This window comes from Eleutherodactylus coqui, chromosome 7, assembly GCF_035609145.1.
Source record: "Eleutherodactylus coqui strain aEleCoq1 chromosome 7, aEleCoq1.hap1, whole genome shotgun sequence".
Classification (NCBI taxonomy): Eukaryota; Metazoa; Chordata; class Amphibia; order Anura; family Eleutherodactylidae; genus Eleutherodactylus; species Eleutherodactylus coqui.
Genome location: NC_089843.1, coordinates 194,699,986 through 194,708,557, shown reverse-complemented (window position 1 = coordinate 194,708,557; position 8,572 = coordinate 194,699,986).

Here is an 8,572-nt window from a genome sequence, read left to right as displayed (position 1 = left end):
ATAACCAGTGTGAAGCCAGCCTTAGAAGAAAATGATTTCTTCAGGACAAATGTTGGTAAATGATGATGGTTTGCTGTTATGGTAGCAGCCGTAGCCCAGAATTGTCTGAAAGTTGGCTAATGATTATTATGATGCTCGTGAAAATCTGGGCAGCCAAATTCTGTGTTCAATGGAGCAGGAGTGGAAAACTACCAAGGAAGTACTGCCTGAAAAAGTGGGTCTGCAGCCCCTCTTTGGGAAAATCTGATAAGTTGGGCTGTGAAGGTGGTTCCCTCATAATTTGGCAGACACAAGTTTCTAAGGAGCAATCAAATATGAGGGACTTAGTTTTCAGTTATGAGATACCAGAGGAGGACATAAAAAGAAAAACAGGCAGAACTCAACTATGCTGGAAGAGTACCTGTACTTGTCATTATCTTGGCATTCAGGTGAGGCTTCAGTGTCTGAAAAAAAGGGGTGGGTTCTGGACTTGGGTTCTAAGGTGGGCCTTGAGCCTAGAGAATCGGGAAAAAAGAATGGTGCTGCTAGGAGCAGTAATACCACAAATTTAAAGTTTTTGGTATAAATGAGGCCAATGAGGTTGAGAATGCTGAGTGGTTGAGGTCTGTGAAGACTAATGTCGAGGATTTGCCTGCAGGAGCTCCTCGGTCTGAACCCCGGGCACTCTGCAAAGCTGAGGCCAGTGACCAAGGTAATATAAAAAAAGAATAAAATGAAAGGGTAAAATAAAAGTGATGATCTTGAAGCTGATGCTCTATGGGTTGCAGGCAAATGCAACACAAGCGCGAAAGAATCCTGCAAGATTAAGAGCTCCTGTCTATGGGCGATGATTCGATGGCAGTAAATCGACGGAGAATCACGCTGTCTGAAGCTTTCCATAGCGTTGCTATGGAAAGCGCCGCCCCCCCTGTCCACGAGCGAATAATCATTGCGATTCTTCGCTCATGGCCGGCAAATGGCAGCATGCTGCGAATTTCTGCAATTCTCCGCTGTCAGATAGGCTGACAGCGGAGATCCGTTTGCCGGCTCCTACTCCTGGGTGGCGGCTCCCGTGGCGGATACCGCAAGGCCCATGGACAGGCAGCCTAACTTCTCAGATCACAAAAGTACAGTAATTCTATACAATAAGTTGTTTAGAGAGGAGTAGGAGAACAGGGCACAATGAACTGAGACATTTAATCTAGGCAATTGGAATTGTGTGGTCGCTACTCGCATCTGCCGCCCTCATGCAGTTCCAGGCTGCCACAAGTATCATATGGATCCTCTGTCTGTTTTCATCCAGCACTGAGAGGGTTAACCAGTACTCTGTCTCTCAGCTCAGCTGTGGGGTTAATGGGCAATCTCTTCCCTATTTAAACTGAGCAGATGTATTTACCCTGGGCCTAAGAATTAGTGTGTCTTATGTTCCGGCACTCAGCTTTCTTTAGTCAGGGTGCGGGCAGATGAGCGTAGGCGTATTTACGTTCGCACGAGCGCAACGTATAATCGCCCGAGCGATCGTTTTTCACAATTCACGACCAGAGCTAGAAAGCGTATTTTCGTTTGTTCCTACTTTGCAAACGGTCTTTTCGGCGATCGAATATGCGTTGGCGCGTATTTCGGTCACATATGTTCCGTTTTTTTCGAATTGCCGTTTTTACACTCCGTAAAATCGCCCATGTGAACGAATACATTCAAAACCATTGCCTCAGATGGTCACGTATATACGTTTGGTCGCAAAAACGCGCCGTTTATGCGCTCGTCTGCCCGAACCCTCATGCTGCGCTTTCTGATCTGTGTCTTGTCAGCCTCCCTGTGTTAGGTCTGTTTCTGTCTGAGGCAAAATTTTGTGTTACTACGTAATGCTCTATCATGAATGGGGAGCTCTGAGTGTACACTTTTACAGGGGAGCGGCAGGTAATTGGCTGAGGACAATAATAAGCCTTATGTAATGTTTATGGACTAGGCCTACTAAATTATTTTATTTGCCTAATCATACTACTGATGAAAGATTATTTAATGCAAGTTACTGATTGTCTAGAATATAACATTTTTTGTATATTAGGGTGTTTGCATGCCGCATGATGGGGTATGCTAGGTTCGCATGTGGTTATCATTTGGGACAAAGCGTCAGATTTTGACGATGAAGGAGGAAATTTATCAGATTTTGCAAAATACATGAATAGTAACTTGATCAATTTACAATTTGTGATTTCTCATATGACAAAGAAGTACCATTTTTGGATTTGGTGTTGAGTGGTAATACCTCTAACTGGGATTATAAAAAACAGACTTTTTAGGAAGGAGACGGCAGGTAACACTGTGTTACATGCAAATAGTAGCCATCCCAGGCATACATTGAGAGCAATCACTACAGGGGAATTTATCCAGCCTAAGAGGTCTTGTACAAGTGGTTCCATGTTCGATAAAGTAAAGGAGGATATAAAAGAAAGATTATATGAAACAGGATATAGAAAATAAGTACTTGATAAAACATGTAGCAAAATTGATGTTATTGGTAGAGAAACACTTCTTGAGGATAGTAAGAATAAGAATAATAATAAAGGAGGTCTGATATTTTCCACGACTTATAACAGGAATTTCTATAACATTAAAAAAGTTTTTTACAAAATTTTGCGGCAGGATGAGATTGTGAATAACATATTAGATAAAGGTGTAATGTTTGTTGCTAAAAAAAACCAAGAATGTGGGGGATTTGTTATCCCCAAGCACCTTTATTTCAATAAAAAGGAAACCTCATTGGTTGATTAATAATGGATTTTTCAAGTGCGGTAATTCTCGTTGTAGCATATGTCCTTTTGCTATCAAGAAAAACACATTTATAGATAGTAAAGGGTTAAAAGAACATAAAATAATCAGCTATATGAATTGTGACACTACTAATGTTATTTACATGTTCTCATGCATGGAATGTAATAAAAGCTGTGTTGGATGCACGACCAGTAAGATTAGAACTCGGATTGCGGAGCATGTGCGGCATATCAAAAATGGCAACATCAATAGCTCAGGGGTAGTGAGGCATTTTTTGGAAGTGCATTCAGGCAGTCTGAAAAGTTTTGTTTTTTATGGTATAGAAAGGGTATTTAATATGAAGAGAGGTGTGGTTAGTCAGGAACGGGTGCTCAAGAGGGAAGCACACTGCATACTGACACTTGATACAAGACATCCTAGGGGTATGATCGGACCTTTTTTATATTTATTAAGCATGAAATTATATTTAGAATTAATTTATTATATATAATATAAAATTTTGTATTTTGTATCAAGAAGAAAAATGAAGTACTTTTTCCAACAATATACCATGATTCATAAGTTAACTTATCTCATGTGAAATTAATATTTATTTGTATATATATACTGATGATATTGGTAATAACTATTTTTCTATTTATGCATATATAATGATTTGTTGTATAAAGCATTGAATTGTAATATTAGTAACTGTGCTTGGAATGTCGGATCTTGTGGGAGGAGACGGACTGCTACCGTAGGCGTTCAGTGCTACTTACTGATTAGGGGTTAAATTACAGTTGTTTTTAATTAAAAACTTTATTTCTAATTAATTAAGGAGGTTTAACAGGATATGATGTAGAGGTGAACAAGGTTCTGATAAGAACTGAAACGCGTTCTCCATTATTTCTGTGAAATGCATGTCTTATTGATAAGGCAGGAAGTTTGACACACAAGCAGTATCAAGACTGTGAATGTTACTTGCATGAGGAAGCCAGATTGACCAGATGGCTGATCAAGTCTTGTGAAACATACCTGCTGGAAGGAACAGGGAGCAGTGAACCAACTAAGGTGGGACTGAAAAACTTTATTATTTGAACACTATCTGTCAGATAGGCTGACAGCGGAGATCCGCCGCAGGATACCGCTACGCCCGTGGACAGGCAGCCATACCTTTATGAGCATGTGATTACATTTGCACGAACATGTGTTTTATCTATATTTAATGAAGTGGTTATGCTCATGACTAAAGACTTCCATGATGCTTGCTGGATTCTATTATCAAGATCTGTCATCACTCAAACATGTACACAGTATTCCATGACCAGTAATTTGTATAGAAGCAAAATATGTTCTTGTCATAAACCTCTGTGAACTGTTGATTATTAGAGATGAGCGAGCACCAAAATGCTCGGGTGCTCGTTACTCGGAACGAACTTTTCGCGATGCTCGAGGGTTCGTTTCGAATAACGAACCCCATTGAAGTCAATGGGCGACCCGAGCATTTTTGTATTTCGCCGATGCTCGCTAAGGTTTCCTTGTATGAAAATCTGGGCAATTCAAGAAAGTGATGGGAACGACACAGCAATGGACAGGGCAGGCGAGGGGCTACATGTTGGGCTGCATCTCAAGTTCACAGGTCCCACTATTAAGCCACAATAGCGGCAAGAGTGGGCCCCCCCCCTCCCAAAAACTTTTACTTCTGAAAAGCCCTCATTAGTAATGCATACCTTAGCTAAGCACCACACTACCTCCAACAAAGCACAATCACTGCCTGCATGACACTCCACTGCCACTTCTCCTGGCTTACATGCTGCCCAACCGCCCCCCCTCCCCCCCACAGCGCACACCAAAGTGTCCCTGCGCAGCCTTCAGCTGCCCTCAGCTGCCCTCATGCCACGCCACACTCATGTCAATTTAGAAGTGCGTCTGCCATGAGGAGGAACCGCAGGCACACACTGCAGAGGGTTGGCACGGCTAGGCAGCGACCCTCTTTAAAAGGGGCGGGGCGATAGCCCACAATGCTGTACAGAAGCAATGAGAAATAGAATCCTGTGCCACCGCCATCAGGAGCTGCACACGTGGGCATAGCAATGGGGAACCTATGTGCCACACACTATTCATTCTGTCAAGGTGTCTGCATGCCCCAGTCAGACCGCGGTTTTTAATTCATAGACACAGGCAGGTACAACTCCCTATTGTGAAGTCCCTGTGGACCGACAGCATGGCTGGCTCCCTGGAACCCACCGGCGGAACATAAAAATATCCCATTGCATTGCCCATCACAGCTGAGGTAGTAATGTCATGTTTAATGCAGGTGGGCTTCGGCCCACACTGCATGCCCCAGTCAGACTGGGGTTCTTTACAAGTGGACAGATGTAGGTTAAACTCTGTGTGCACCTACAGCATGGGTGGCTCCCTGGAACCCACCGGCGGTACATAAAAATATCCCATTGCATTGCCCAACACAGCGGATGTAACATCAGCTGTAATGCAGGTGGGCTAAAAATTCATTTGATTACACTGTAGGCGAGGGCCCACAAAAATTGCTGTATCAACAGTACTAATGTACATCCAAAAAATTGGCCATGGCCAACCAAGAGGGCAGGTGAAACCTATTAATCGCTTTGGTTAATGTGGCTTAAGTGGTAACTAGGCCTGGAGGCAGCCCAGTTTAACGAAAAATTGGTTCAAGTTAAAGTTTCAACGCTTTTAAGAGCATTGAAACATATAAAAATTGTTTAGAAAAATTATATGACTGAGCCTTCTGGCCCTAAGAAAAATTGCCCGTTCAGCGTGATTACGTGAGGTTTCAGGAGGAGGAGCAGGAGGAGGAGGAGGAATATTAGACACAGATTGATGAAGCAGAAATGTCCCCGTTTTGGATGGTGAGAGAGAACGTAGCTTCCATCCGCGGGTGCAGCCTACGTATTGCTTATGTATCGCTGCTGTCCGCTGGTGGAGAAGAGAAGTCTGGGGAAATCCAGGCTTTGTTCATCTTGATGAGTGTAAGCCTGTCGGCACTGTCGTTTGACAGGTGGGTACGCTTATCCGTGATGATTCCCCCAGCCACACTAAACACCCTCTCTGACAAGACGCTAGCCGCAGGACAAGCAAGCACCTCCAGGGCATACAGCGCGAGTTCAGGCCACGTGTCCAGCTTCGACACCCAGTAGTTGTAGGGGGCAGAGGCGTCACCGAGGACGGTCGTGCGATCGGCTACGTACTCCCTCACCATCCTTTTACAGTGCTCCCGCCGACTCAGCCTTGACTGGGGAGCGGTGACACAGTCTTGCTGGGGAGCCATAATGCTGGCAAAGGCCTTGGAGAATGTTCCCCTGCCTGCGCTGTACATGCTGCCTGATCTCTGCGCCTCCCCTGCTACCTGGCCCTCGGAACTGCGCCTTCTGCCACTAGCGCTGTCGGATGGGAAGTTTACCATCAGTTTGTCCACCAGCGCCCTGTGGTATAGCATCACTCTCGAACCCCTTTCCTCTTCGGGAATCAGAGTGGAAAGGTTCTCCTTATACCGTGGATCGAGCAGTGTGTACACCCAGTAATCTGTAGTGGCCAGAATGCGTGTAACGCGAGGGTCACGAGAAAGGCATCCTAACATGAAGTCCGCCATGTGTGCCAGAGTACCTGTATGCAACACATGGCTGTCCTCACTAGGAAGATCACTTTCAGGATCCTCCTCCTCCTCCTCTTCCTCCTCCTCAGGCCATACACGCTGAAAGGATGACAGCCCAGCAGCATCTGTACCCTCAGCAGTGGGCCAAGCTGTCTCTTCCCCCTCCGCCTCATCCTCCTCATGCTCCTCCTCCTCCTCCTCAACGTGCTGAGATATAGACAGGCGGGTGCTCTGACTATCCAGCGACATACTGTCTTCCCCCGGCTCTGTTTCCGAGCGCAAAGCGTCTGCCTTTATGCTTTGCAGGGAACTTCTCAAGATGCATAGCAGAGGAATGGTGACGCTAATGATTGCAGCATCGCCGCTCACCACCTGGGTAGACTCCTCAAATGTTCCAAGGACCTGACAGATGGCTGCCAACCAGGGCCACTCTTCTGTAAATAATTGAGGAGGCTGACTCCCACTGCGCCGCGCAAGTTGGAGTTGGTATTCCACTATAGCTCTACGCTGCTCATAGAGTCTGGCCAACATGTGGAGCGTAGAGTTCCACTGTGTGGGCACGTCGCACAGCAGTCGGTGCACTGGCAGATTAAACCTATGTTGCAGTGTCCGCAGGGTGGCAGCGTGCGTGTGGGATTTGCGGAAATGTGCGCAGAGCTGGCGCACCTTTCCGAGCAGGTATGACAAGTGGGGGTAGCTTTTCAGAAAGCGCTGAACCACCAAATTAAAGACATGGGCCAGGCATGGCACGTGCGTGAGGCTGCCGAGCTGCAGAGCCGCCACCAGCTTACGGCCGTTGTCACACACGACCATGCCCGGTTGGAGGCTCAGCGGCGCAAGCCAGCGGTCGGTCTGCTCTGTCAGACCCTGCAGCAGTTCGTGGGCCGTGTGCCTCTTCTCTCCTAAGCTGAGTAGTTTCAGCACGGCCTGCTGACGCTTGCCCACCGCTGTGCTGCCGTGCCGCGTGACACCGACTGCTGGCGACGTACTGCTGACACATCTTGATTGCGAGACAGAGGTTGCGTTGGAGGAGGAGGAGGAGGAGGAGGGTGGTTTAGTGGAGGAAGCATACACCGCCGCAGATACCACCACCGAGCTGTGGCCCGCAATTCTGGGGGTGGGTAGGACGTGAGCGGTCCCAGGCTCTGACTCTGTCCCAGCCTCCACTAAATTCACCCAATGTGCCGTCAGGGAGATATAGTGGCACTGCCCGCCTGTGCTTGTCCACGTGTCCGTTGTTAAGTGGACCTTGGCAGTAACCGCGTTGGTGAGGGCGCGTACAATGTTGCGGGAGACGTGGTCGTGCAGGGCTGGGACGGCACATCGGGAAAAGTAGTGGCGACTGGGAACCGAGTAGCGTGGGGCCGCCGCCGCCATCATGCTTTTGAAAGCCTCCGTTTCCACAAGCCTATACGGCAGCATCTGTAGGCTGATCAATTTTGCAATGTGCACGTTTAACGCTTGAGCGTGCAGGTGCGTGGCGTCGTACTTGCGCTCAAACTGTGGCACTAGCGACGTCTGGACGCTGCGCTGAGAGCCATTGCTGGATGGGGCCGAGGACAGCGGAGGTGATGGTGTGGGTGCAGGCCAGGAGACGGTAGTGCCTGTGTCCTCAGAGGGGGGTTGGATCTCAGTGGCAGGTTGGGGCACAGGGGGAGAGGCAGTGGTGCAAACCGGAGGCGGTGAACGGGCATCGTCCCACCTTGTGGGGTGCTTGGCCATCATATGCCTGCGCATGCTGTTGGTGGTGCCTCCCCAGCTGATCTTGGCGCGACAAAGGTTGCACACCACTGTTCGTCGGTCGTCAGGCGTCTCTGTGAAAAACTGCCACACCGTAGAGCACCTTGACCTGTGCAGGGTGGCATGGCGCGAGGGGGCACTTTGGGAAACAGTTGGTGGATTATTCGGTCTGGCCCTGCCTCTACCCCTGGCCACCGCACTGGCTCGGCCTGTGCCCACACCCTCACTTGGCCCTCCGCGTCCTCGGCCGCGTCCACATCCTCTAGGCCTACCCCTACCCCTCAGCATGCTGTATTACCAGTGATTTGATTTCCCAGGCAGGAAAGAAATTGGCGCAAGGCTGCACTCAACCGTAGCTGGTTGCGTCTGATTTTTGTACGTTGTCCACGCAGCACACACGTACACGGAGACCTTAGGACTGACACAGGCAGGCCAAATATAATTAATTGAATTCGCTTTTTTGCAAAGGGA